The following is a 13,399-nucleotide window of genomic DNA, read 5'->3' as shown; positions in this document are numbered from 1 at the left end:
GCTCCTAACCACATCACCTTAAGTGTATTTTACATTACCGGTGGATCTGCCCTTAGAGGGTCAAACACCCCGATTATCCTCCCGGGATCTGACGGTAAATGAGCTCCATTCTAATTGAAATTAGAGAAATGTGCTAACCAGCCTGACTGCATTTGGTGAACAACCTCCATTCTGAAACCAAGCCCTGTCTTGCGGTGAATCACTCGCTCTCCTGGAAATCTCCAGTTTGCCTCTTCCTTGATCTCCACCTCCCACCTCCTAACATCCCAAATCAGGTGGTAGTGATGGGAAGGAGGAGCTCTCGGAGCTGGCCAGCCTGGTGGGTGGTGGCCCTGTAGGAATAGGAGCCCCGGGGTGGAGTTTAGGGCCGTGGGCGGGGTCTAGGGCAGGAGAGGGCTCATCCCTGTGGCCAAGGCATTCCAAGGACGGAGGGCTGGGCTTGGGAGGAGAGGCAGGCAGGGTCGTGAGCTCCCCACTGTGCCTGTGATTGGAGGAAAGGGTCTGTCCTGGGGGCTTAGAGGCCGGTCGGGGGGAGGGCGGAGGGTGGGGGCGGGAAGTCCCTCCCTCAGTCTGTTGGATGAAAACAGGAACTTGTACTGAGATTTGGCTGCCTTCTTCCGTTATAGCTGAACGATCTCAGCTTTACTCTCTCGGACCCGAGATCTCTCTGCCTTCCTCCCTCACAGCTGAGATCTCTCTGCCTTCTCTTGTACTTGAGATCTCTGCCTTCTGGACGCCAATTCTATAGGTGCAGATCCCAGGTAGGTGTGAGCCAGCCCCCTACAGATGTGCTGGTTCCTACTGCCCGTTCCTGCCATTGGGTCTCTTTCTTTTCCGCTTCCTCTGACCACGTGATAAGTGCCCTCCAGGTCGGCCTGGAGTGATCCTCCCTCCCAGGCCTGGCTACTGGACAAGCTCGCAACCCTAACTCTTTCTAGACTCCCGATCACTTCCCAAATATCCGGGGTGAACCTCCCTAGACATACCATTGGGTCACCTTTTCCCCAAATGCGAACTTTACACCCTGGGGACCAAAGAATCTTCCCACCAGGACCCAGGAATCCTGTCTCCCTGTCCCAGCTTTATTTAGAGACTCAGTTCTTCCTTCAGATCAAGCCCCCTGTAAGCACCCGAAAGTGCTGCCTGCCCTGAGGACGCCACTTTGGATGTTGGAACCAAAGCTCCTGCCTGGCCCCCCTTAGCTCCTGGGCTGCTTCCCTATCCCATCCCAGGCACTGGCTCCTTGTGTCTGGTGTCCCTTGAGGGATTCCAGGCTAGCTCTAAAAGAGGGTCCCAGGAGTCTTCTCCAGCCCCTAGTTTCTCCCCAGGACAAAGTCCTCCTGCTTTCCGAGGCTCAGTGTCCTCGTGGAGCCCTTCTGTCTTTCCAGTGTCCCTGACCTTCCTGCTATGAGCTGGGTTAGAATGTCTTCCTCCCAGACCTTACCTGGGCTCCCCTTCCCCAGGCCTCCTGTTTCACTGCCCCCTGTTCTTTCAGAGCCCTCAGGCCCCCTGCCAGGGGGCTGAATCTCAGACTGCTGCTGCCCATGGTCATTCCCTGGTGGCTCCATCCCAGAGTCGTCCCCATCCTTAACCTTCCTAAACTTCCCTCCTCTCTAGATCAAGCAGGCAGTATGTTGTCTAGGTAACGTGTCAGTGTGCTAGTTTGGGAGAGGGGAGACAGGGAGGTCAGAGAATCAACTGTAGGGAGATCTCTGATTCTGGAGTCACTGAGGCTCTGACTGTTTCATCCCATCTCGATCCCAAGCCTTTTCTGCCTCTTGGTTCTCTGAAGGAGGATGGGGGAGGGGAGCAGGAGAGGGTGGGACCATCTTTTCCAAGCCCCACCCTACCTGTGGGCTAAAGTCTCTGCCCTGAGGGCAGGGTCTGACCCTCTGTAAATCCCCCATAGGTCACCCTCCTGTCCTGGAAGACCTTTGCCCCTCTGAGATCCTTCAGCCTGCAGAGGACCTGGCCCAAGCTTGGAGCCTGGAGCCAGAGGGAATGGCCCCTGGGAGCTGCAGACCCCCAGCCCAGGTGAGTTCACTCTGTCCTCAGACTTGGCCAACATCAGGCAATGAGGCCATTTCCAAAAACAAAAAGGAGTTTGTATGAGGCTGGCAATTACTTACCTATGGAACATTTCTTTAGAAAAATAGGCAGGAAATTTGAAATAGTAGTAACAACACTGCCCTGCCCTCTCCTGTGTTTTGAGCTAATTGAGGGCACTAACTACCTCTGCACCCTCCCACCCTAGTACTGCCCTCCCCTGTGCTTTTTTAAAGTTTTCCCTCATAATCCCTGAGTCACAAGGATGACCCCTTCACTCATTCCTCCATCCTGTAGGGGTCTTGTCTTTGCTCCCTTTATCCATGCCTACCACCCCTCCCCCATATCCATAGAACTCCCCTGTCCCCTTTGTTTCTTTGGCCAAGCTCTCCCTGCCAGACCTTGAAGGCAGGATGCTCTGCTTGTTCTCCAAGGTCTGAGCTGCAGTTTTATCAGTCTGGTGCACAGTGACCCGTCTTGTCTTATAGCTGGTTTGCCTCTTAAGGGCACACTCACAGGGCAATGAGTGTTTAAAGGAGCAAATGCTATGTTCTGGGGCTGGGGGCAGGGACGGGGTGGGCACAGGGTCCTGGTCTCCTGCATACTCTGGTCCAGTGTTTATGGAAAATATGGCAAGTCAAGAACACAGGTTAGGTTGACTTCTGTGTGACATCCACGTATGCAAAGGCCCTTAGCAGAGCTGTTTGGATCAGGCCAAAGAGAAGGGCACCTTCTTTAGCTGTTAGCATATTAGCATTTGTGAAGGTCTAAGACTTCCCTTTTAGAGAGGATATAGGGAAAGGGCTGAGTTTGGGGAACTATTCAAAGTCCTGGGAGTTTTATTTTCCAGTGGGGGAAAGGAGACGCTCGGCTCTTGTCAGAGAGGCATCAGGCTCAAAGGGAAAGACACAACGGAGGGACTACTGCCTTCCCCCTGAATTGTTTTGAGGAAATGTCCATCAATTAGGGAACGGCTGAACAAATTGTGATATATGATTGTAATGGAATACTACTGGGCTACAGAAATGAAGAGCAGGATGATTTCAGAAACACCTAGAAAGATTTAAATGAACTGATGCAGAGTGAAGTGAGCTGAACCAGGAGGGTGGTGTACACAGTAACAGCAATGTTCTATGATGACCAACAGAACAATTTAGCTATTCTCTGCAATACCATGATGTAAGACAATCCCAAAGGACTCATAATTAAACATGCTTTCCCCCTCCATAGAAAGAACTAAGTGAGTCTGAATACAGACCTAAAGCATACTATTTTTCACCTTCTTTCTTTTGGTTCAAGTTTTCTTTCTCAAAATAACTAATATGGAAATGCTTTACATGATTTCATACATGTAACCTATTTATGATTGGTTACTGTGTGTGGGAGGAGTAAGAGGAAGGAGGTAGGTTGAGAATTGGGAACTCAAAACAGGAATAAAATATATTTTTATATGTCATTGTGGAAAAAATGAAATATTATTTAAAAAAGACTATCAGCCAATGGCAACTAGGTTGCCCAGTAGGCCTGGAGTCAGGAGGATCTGAGTCAATTTTGGCCTCAGACACATACTGGCTGTGTAACCCTAGGCAAGTCACTTAAGCCTTTTTGCCTCAGTTTCTTATCTGTAAAAGGAGCTGGGGAAGGACATGGCAAACCACTCCAGTACCTTTGCCAAGAAAACCCCAAAGTGTATCACAAAGAGTCAGACACAACTGAAACAACTCAAAAACCACAAATAGCAATTTCGCAATACATAAATGGTCAAAGGATATGAACAATGAATTCTCAAAAGAAGAACTGCCCAGTATTCCCAACCAAAGGAATGCTCCAAACTACTAGTAAGGGAAAGATAAACCAAAACAACACTGAGGCTTCATCTCCTACTCCGCAAAACTGACCAAAGCGACAAAAACTGGCAGCAGTCAATGTTGGAGGACTTGTGGGAAGGTCGGCACACTAAGGTAATGTTGGGGGAGCTAGGATATGGTTGTATTTATTTGTCCTTCATTTTCAAAGAGGACCATGACATGAGGGAGATGATGACATGACTTGCAGTTGACTTTGATTTGAGTGAGAGAGAGCTGTGCAAGGTCACCAGCCTCACTTTCTCCTCCAGAGCCATCTGGGTCCAGTGGCCAGATATTCTTCAGGACAACTGGAGATGGTCCATGATGCAGTCGGAGTCCCTGACCCTTTTAGACTAAGGCCTTCTCATGTACTCACTTAGAGTGAGGTAAAACCCATTCAGTGAATAGGCCTGTTTATGAAGTCAGTCAAGGGAAGTCCCCTTTAATTAGAAAAAAAGAAAAAGAAGTCATGTCATCATTTCCCTGATGCCATGGTCCTCTTTGAAAATGAAGCACAAACACACCCTGTGAGTAGACCAGCCTGCCTGAAAGGGGACCCAGCTAGTTGGGGAACTCAGCTTGTCCTCTCCCTCTCCCTCTCCTCTCCTCTGATGGCCAGAAGCTGCCCACTTAGCATGGGGTTTACTGCCTAGATTTCTTTCTTTCTTTATCTTTCTTTCCTTCCTTCCTTCCTTCCTTCCTTCCTTCCTTCCTTCCTTCCTTCCATCCATCCTTCCTTCCATTCTTTCTTTCCTTCCTTCCATCCTTCTTTCTTTCTTTCCTTCCATCCTTCTTTCTTTCCTTCCCTCCTTCCTTCTTTCTTTCTTCTTTACTTCCTTACTTCCTTCATCCCTTTCTCAGTACCTTAAACCCAGCTCATTCTGAAGCTCGTAGATTGGACCACAGCAGGTCCCTGCCCAAGTTCCACTTAATGCCTCTATTTTGGGCCCTCCTGGCTTAGAGCAAATGTCCATGGTAATGGTTTCTCTTTGGAACAGCAACCCCGAGGGTCTTCTCCCACCTTGATTTTAGGAAATGGTTGAAGATCATGAATATCTGAGTTCCAATCCACACACTAGCTCTGTGACCCTGGGAGGTGACTGAACCTGTTTGCCTCAGTTTCTTGAACTGTTAAATTGAGATAATAAGAAAACCTCCCACATAAAATTGTTGTGAAGATGGTCCAAAGTGGATTTTGGGGAGTAAGTCCCTCCATTGTGTCTTTGCCTTTGAGCCTGATGCCTCTCTGATAGGAGCTGAGTGTCTCCTTCAGTATCCCCCTTTCCCCACTGGAAAAGAAAATTCCCAGGACTTTGAATAGTTCCCCAAACTCAGCCCTTTCCGTACATCCTCTCTAACAAGGGAAGTACTAGGCCCATCACAAATGCTAATACACTAACAGCTAAAGACAGTACTCTTTTCTTCGGCCTTGTCCAAACAGCCCTGCTAAGGGCCTCTGTTGCAACAATCTACTAGCAGCTGCTGTGGGGGTAAAAGACCAATACAAGCCCAACAACAAAATGCTGCAAGCCCAAGTTCTTTTGATCTGCTCTACTAAGGAAAGCAACATTAAGGGGTTAAGAATCTTACCTTAATCCAACATACAAATATCATTCACTCAGCTCGGGGGGGGGGAAAGCCAGCACCCTGAGATTCAAATCAAATACAAAAAGAGCAAAGAAACACAAATCAACAGACAGATTTCTGTCTGACAAAATCACAATATACAGTTACCAGAGAAGCATCACCATCTGGGTTTTCTTCAAAGCCAGGGAACTCATAACAATGGCTGGCCCAGAGTCACACGCTACTCCTGCTGTGGCTCAGAGCTCCAAAGGAGAAAACCAGCCTCTTGGTTTATATATATTGTTCAGGGTCAAAGGTAAGTCACACATGTGACTCACCCACGAATATCATTAAATCAAAATTCATGACCTCGAAGAATACCATGAACATTCCAGAATCACAGGATATAAGGAATTCTCTAAGTAGAAGGCAGAGGAATTAAGACATTTATTCAAGCTCCAAAGGACCAGACCTAAGGACCAATGCCCCCAATTCAATATCATGGCAAAAATCTTCCAGAACCAATAAGCCCACCTCACAATAGTAACAAGGAAGTTACAGAAAAATAGTATGGCAGGAAGCCAAATGATACTTGTGATTCCCCCCAGTGCTCCTGTAGGAAGATCACTCATGGGTCCCAAGTCCCTGCTCAGCACTTGATCTTATTGGGGATGCATCTACCTTATCCCCATTACATATAATGCTTGCTGATGGTTTTAGGCAGATGCTATTTATAATTTTAAGGAAGACTCCATTTATTCTTGTTTTCTAGTGTTTTTAATAGGAATGGATGTATTTTTTTTCAAAAGCCTTTTCTGCATCTATTGAGATGATCATATGGTTTCTGCTTGTTCTGTTGTTGATATGATCAATTATGCAGATAGTTTTTCTAATATTGAACCAGCCTTGCATTTCTGGAATAAATCCTACTTGGTCCTAGTGTATTATTCTTTTACTAATATTTTATTTAAAATTTTTGCATCTATATTCACTAGGGAAATTGGTCTATAATTTTCTTTCTCTCTTTTGACTCTTCCTGGTTTAGGTATTAGTACTATATTTGTGTCAAAAAAAGAATTTGGCAGGACTCCTTCTTCACCAGATCAGAAGAACCTGTGCCAAGTAGTCTACAAAGTATAGGAATTAATTGTTCTTTAAATGTTTGATAGAATTCATATGTAAATCCATCTGTCCCAGGAGATTTTTTCCTAGGGAGTTCATTGATGGCTTGCTGAATTTCTTTTTCTGAGATGGGCTTATTTATGATCCTCTTCTGTTAACCTGGGCAATTTATATTTTTGTAAATATTCATCCATTTCCCTAATGTTGTCAAATTTATGGGCATACAATTGGTCAAAATAATTCCTAATTATTGTTTTAATTTCCTCTTCATTGGAGGTGAATTCACCCTTTTCATTTTTAATACTGGTTATTTGGTTTTCTTCTTTTTTTATTTTTTTTCTGTTCTCCTTTTATTTTTTATTTTTTTAACATTTTTTTTATTTTTAGTTTACAACACTCACTTCTACATGATTTTGAGTTGCAGATTTTCTTCCCTCCCTACCACCTCCATCCCCAAGACGGCATGGAATCTTCTACGTGTAACTTCACATTGAGCTAATTTACACACTAGTCAAGTTGTGAAGAAGAATTATGACCAATGGAATGAATCATGAGAAAGAAGAAACAGAATCAAAAAAAAAACCCAGAAACAAAAACAAAAGAGAGAAAAAAAAGGGAAAAAAAAAAGGCAAGCATAGAGTCTGCCTCGATCTGCTTTCATACTTCATAGTTCTTTCTGTGGATGTAGATAACATTCTCCATCGTGAGTCCTTTAGGGTTGTCTTTGCACCTTGTGTTGCTGAGAAGAGCAAAATCTATCAGGGTTAGTCTTCAGAGAATCTGTATATCTGTGGTTGTGTATAATGTTCTCCTGCTTCTGCTCTGCTCACTCAGCACCATATCGTGTAGGTTTTTTCCAGGTTGTTATGAAGTCCGTATCATCCCCATTTCTTATACCACAATAGTATTCCATTACCTTCATATACCACAACTTGTTCAGCCATTCCCCAATTGATGGGCATCCCCTTGATTTCCAATTCTTAGCTACCACAAAAAGAGCCGCTATAAATATTTTTGTACATATGGGTCCTTTTCCCACTTCTGTGATCTCTTTGGGATACAACCCTAGGAGTGGTATTGCTGGGTCAAAGGATGTGAACATTTTAAAAGCCCTTTAGGCATAGTTCCAAATTGCTCTCCAGAGTTGCTGGATCAGTTCACAACTCCACCAGCAATGTAACAGTGTTCCAATTTTCCCACATCTTCTCCAGCATTTATCATTTTCCTGTTTTGTCTTGTTAGCCAATCTGACAGGACAGATGTGGTACCTAAGAGTTATTTTGATTTGCTGCAACCAGAATGGCCTTTGTTTTCTTTGAGTGACTCAATTTATCTCAGTGAGCTTTACTAGGTGCTAAGCCCCAGGCCCAAACCCTATTAGGTGTTAATGTAATCCATGTGGATATGAACCTCCCAGTGTCCTAAGGGGAGGGGCCAACTCAAGAACCAATCACCAGAGCCTGAGCTCTGGTGATTCAGAGGATGTTTGATGATATCTGAAGCCCTATAAGAAGGGAGGACAGAGCCATTTGTGTGGGGCTCTGGAGATGGTGTTGATAAGGAGACTCCGGGCAGCTGTAGCTAAGGAACCCTCCAGCTTGTAAACCCGGATGTTGAGATTTTGTTGAACTCTGGTAACTATGTGTTGGGATTGAATCAGACAAAGTCTGTTGATGTTTGTAATTTGTTTGCATTTTGTTTTGAAGTTCAGGGTGCTGGATTTTTCCCCTGAACTAACTGAATGATATTTGAATGCTGAATTAAAAGTAAGCTTGTCAACCCCTTCACCTTGCTTTCCTTAATTAAGCAGATCAGAAGAACCTGTGCTGTTGGCAGCTTTCTGGGTGCTGGCTGTGGGTGAATCTTATACCCCCACAGAAGCTGCTAGCCAGATTGTTGAAACATTTGCGTTTCTCTAATCGGTAGTGATTTTGAGCATTTTTTCATATACCTATAGATATCTTTAATTTTTTCCTCTGAAAACTTCCTGTTCATATCCTTTGACCATTTCCCAATTGGGGAATAACTTGTGTTCCTATATATTTGGCTCAGTTCCCTGTATATTTTAGAGATGAAGCCTTTGTTAGAGACACTGATTGTTAAGATTTTCTCCCAGTTTTCTGCTTCCCTCCTAATCTTTCTTGCATTGGCTTTGTTTATATAAAAACATTTCAATTTAACATAATCAAAATAATCCGTTTTGCATTTTGTAATGCTCTCTATCTCTGGTTGGATCATGAATTCTTTTCTTTTCCATAAATCTGCCAGATAAACTATTCCTTGCTCTCCCGTATTGCTTATAGTATCAGCCTTTATCCCTAAATCATGAACCCATTTTAACTTTATTTTGGCGTATAGTGTAAGATATTGGTCTATGCCCAGTCTCTGCCCTACTATTTTCCAATTTTCCCAGCAGTTTTTGTGAAATAGTGAATTCTTAGCCCAGAAGGTGGATTCTTTGGGTTTATCAAAGAGTAGATTGCTATAGTTGTTGACTTCTCTGCCTTGTGTACCTCTCCTATTCCACTGATCCAGGTGGCTGTTTTTTAGACAGTACCAGGTAGTTTTGATGACTGCCACTTTGTAGTACAGTTTAATATCTGGTATAGCTAGGCCACCTTCCCTAGCATTTCTTTTCATTAATACTCTAGATATTCTAGACCTCTTGTTCTTCCAGATGAATTTTGTTGCTATTTTATCCAGCTCTGTAAAATAAAGTTTTGGTAGTTTGATTGGTATGGCACTGAATAGATAGATTAATTTAGGTAAAATTGTCAGTTTTATTATATTAGTTTGGCCTAACCATGAGCAACTGATGTTTTTCCATTTATTTAGATCTGACTTTACTCGCATGAAAACTTTCATTATTATGTTCATATAGTGCCTGGGTTTGTCTTGGCAGATAGACACCCAAATATTTTATAGTGTCTACAGTAACTTTGAATGGAATTTCTCTTTCTATCTCTTGCTGTTGGGCTTTGTCAGTAATGTATAGGAATGCCAAGGATTTATGTGGGTTTATTTTATATCCTGCAACTTTGCTAAAGTTATTTATTTCAAGTAGTTTTTTACTTGATTCTCTAGGATTCTCTAAGTACATCATCATATCATCTGCAAAAAGTGATAATTTAGTTTCTTCTTTGCCTATTCTAATTCCTTCAATTTCTTTTTCTTCTCTTATTGCTACAGCTAATGTTTCTAGTACCAAATTGAATAGTAGGGGTGATAATGGACATCCTTGTTTCATCCCTGATCTTATTGGGAATGCATCTAGCTTATCACCATTACAAATAATGTTTGTTGATGGTTTTAGGTAGATGCTATTTATAATTTTAAGGAAGGCTCCATTTATTCCTATGCTTTCTAGTGTTTTAATGGGAATGGGTGTTGTATTTTGTCAAAGGCTTTTTCTGCATCTATTGAGATGGTCATATGTTTCTGCTAGTTTTGTTGTTGATATGGTCAATTATGCTAATAGTTTTCCTAATATTGAACCAGTCTTGAATTCCTGGAATAAATCCTACCTGTTTATAATGTATTATTCTCATGATAAGTTGATGCAATCTTTTTGCTAATATTTTATTTAAAATTTTTGCATCGATATTCATTAAGGAAATTGGTCTATAATTTTCTTTCTGTTTTGACTCTACCTGGTTTGGGTATTAGTACCATATTTGTGTCATAAAAAGAATTTGGTAGGACTCCTTCACCTATTTTCCCAAAAAAATCTACAAAGTATAGGAATTAATTGTTCTTTAAGTATTTGATAGAATTCACATGTAAAACCATCTGGCCCTGGAGATTTTTTCCTAGGGAGTTCATTGATGGCTTGCTGAATTTCTTTTTCTGAGATGGGTTTATTTATGATCCTCTTCTGTTAACCTAGGCAATTTATATTTGTGTAAATATTCATCCATTTCCCTAATGTTGTCAAATTTATGGGCATACAATTGGGTAAAACAATTCCTAATTATTGTTTTGATTTCCTCTTCTTTAGAGGTGAATTCACCCTTTTCATTTTTGATTTTGATAAATTTGATTTTCTTCTTTTTTTTAATCAAATTGACCAAAGTTTATCAATTTTATTCATTTTCTTATAAAACCAGTCTTTGTTTTATATATTAATTCAATAGTTTTCTTGATTTTTATTAATCTCTCCTTTTTATTTTCAGTATTTCCAGTTTGGTGTTTAATTGGTGATTTTCAGTTTTTCCTGTTTCTAGCTTTTTCAGTTGCATTCCAATTCATTGATCTCCTTTTTCTCTATTTTATTCATGTAAGCATTTAAAGATATAAAACTTCCCCTAGGAAGTGCTTTTGCTGCATCCCATAAGTTTTGGTATGTTGTCTCATTATTGGCATTCTCTTCAATGAAGTTATTAGTTGTTTCTCTGATTTCTTCTTTGGCCCACTCATTCTTTAGAATTAGATTATTTAGTTTCCAATTAATTTTTAGCTTATTTTTTCCATGGTCCTTTATTACAAATAATTTTTTATTGCATTGTGATCTGAAAAGTGTGCTTTGACTACTTCTGCCTTTCTGCACTGGATTGTCAGGTTTTTATGCCCTAGTACATGGTCAATTTTTGAGTATGTGCCATGTACCGCTGAGAAGAAAGTATATTTCTTTTTATCCCCATTCAGTTTTCTCCAGAGGTCTATCATATCTGCCTTTTCTAAAATTCTCTTCACCTCCTTAACTTCTTTCTTATTTATTTTGAGGTTAGATTTATCAAGTTCAGAGAGGAGGAGGTTGAGGTCTCCTATTATTATAGTTTTGCTGTCTATTTCTTCCTGTAACTCCCTTAACCTCTCCTCTAAGAATTTGCATGCTGTACCACTTGGTGCATATATGTTAAACAATGATATTGCTTCATTGTTTATGGTGCCTTTTAGAAGGATCTAGTGTCCTTCCTTAGCACTTTTAATTAAATCTATCTTTACTTTTACTTTGTCTGAGATTAGGATTGCTACACCTGCTTTTTCTTACTTTAGCTGAAGTGCAACATATTTTACTCCAGCCTTTTACCTTTACCCTGTGTGTATCCCCCCGTTTCAAATGTGTTTCTTGTAAACAGCATATTGTAGGATTATGGTTTTTAATCTATTCTGCTATCTGCTTCCGTTTTATGGAAGAGTTCATCCCATTCACATTCACAGTTATGATTTCTATCTGTGTCTTTTTCTCCACCCTATTTACCCCATTTATGCTTTTATTTCTCCCTTTCCCCTTCCACTCCTCAACACAGGTTTCTTTTGACTGCCGCCTTCCTCAGTTTACCCTCCCTCTTTATTCCCCTCCCTTGTCTTACCATTTTCCACTTGCTACTTCTTCCCACCCTTCTGACCACCCCCTCCCTTTTTATCCCCCTTTCCCCTCCTACTGCCTGTCAGACAAGTTAGATTTCTATACTTATCAGGGTATGTTATTCCCTTCTTGAACCAGATCTGATGACAATAAAGCTCAAATACTGCTCTTCTCCCTCCCTTCTTTCCCTCTACTACGACGTGTTTTTGTGCCTCTTCATTTGATGTAATTTACTCTTTTCTGCTACCCCCTTACCTCTTCTCTCATAACCCTCCCTTTACATCTCTTAATTATGTTTTTTATCCTTCTATCAATTATTTTATACAGACATTCACAGTCTATGTGTATCCTTTTCAATTGACATAATAGCTGTACTATTCTCAAGGCTGACATATATATGTGTATGTGTGTGTGTGTATATATATATATATATGTGTATATATATATATATGTGTATATATATATATATATCATACATAAGATGATATAATCCTATATAAAGATGTAAATAATTTGCCCTTTTTGATTGATAAGGTTTGTGGGGGTTTTCCCCCCTGTTTACCTTTTTTTTTTTTTTTTGTCTCTCTTGAGTTTTGTATTTGAAGATCAACTTTTCCGTTGAGTTCTGTCCTTTTCCTGAGGAAGGTCTGGAATTCCCTTATTTCATTGAATGTCCATGACCTTGCCTGAAAATTTATGCTCAATTTTGCTGGGTAGTTGATCCTTGGTTGTAGTCCCATCTCTTTTGCCTTCGGAATATTATATTCCAATTTCTCCTGTCATTTAATGTAGAAGCTGAGAGACCCTGCGTGATCCTGACTGTAGTTCCATGATATTTGAATTGTTTCTTTTTGGCTGCTTTCAGTATTTTCTCCTTGATTTTGTAATTCTGAAATTTGGCTATAATATTTCTTGGTGTTTTCAATTTGGGATCTCTTTCACGGGGTGATTGGTGGATTCTTTTAATGGCTATTTTACCCTCTGGTTCTAGGCAGTTATCTTTGATAATTTCTTCAGCGATATTGTCAAGGGTCTTTTTTCATTGTGGATTTCCAATAGACCAATAATTCTTAAATTGTCTCTCCTGGATATAGCTTCCAGGTCAGTAGTTTTTCCAATCAGATATTTCACGTTTTTTCTATTTTTTCATTCTTTATATTTTGTTTGACTACTTCTTGATGTCTCATAGAGTCATTAGCTTCCACATGCTCAATTCTAATTTTTAATGAGTTTCTGTCTTCGTTTTGCTTTTTAAAAAAATTTATTTAATATATTTAGTTTTCAGCATTGATTTTCACAAAAGATTGAATTACAAATTTTCTCCCCATTTCTACCCTCGCCCCCAGTCGAAGATGGCATATATTCTGGTTCCCCAGTTCCCCAGTCAGCCCTCCCTTCTGTCACCCCACTCCCCTCCCATCACCTTTTCCCTTACTTTCTTGTAGGGCAAGATAAATTTCTATGCCCCATTGCCTGTGTATCTTATTTCCTATTTGCATGCAACAACTTT

General features: G+C 41.1%; 1 long non-coding RNA gene across 1 annotated transcript; it reads left to right on the top strand.

Annotated features, from left to right (window-relative positions):
• The first annotated feature begins 409 nt into the window (after nucleotides 1-409).
• On the top strand, nucleotides 410-2,035 carry LOC118840249. Its single transcript, XR_005009656.1, has 3 exons — nucleotides 410-499; nucleotides 627-761; nucleotides 1,910-2,035. It is a non-coding gene; the product is annotated as an uncharacterized LOC118840249 (long non-coding RNA).
• Nucleotides 2,036-13,399: the final 11,364 nt, after the last annotated feature.

Source organism: Trichosurus vulpecula, chromosome 2, assembly GCF_011100635.1.
Source record: "Trichosurus vulpecula isolate mTriVul1 chromosome 2, mTriVul1.pri, whole genome shotgun sequence".
NCBI classification, from domain to species: Eukaryota; Metazoa; Chordata; class Mammalia; order Diprotodontia; family Phalangeridae; genus Trichosurus; species Trichosurus vulpecula.
The sequence above is the reverse complement of the archived record's forward strand: the minus strand, read 5'-3'. Positions and strand labels throughout refer to the sequence as shown.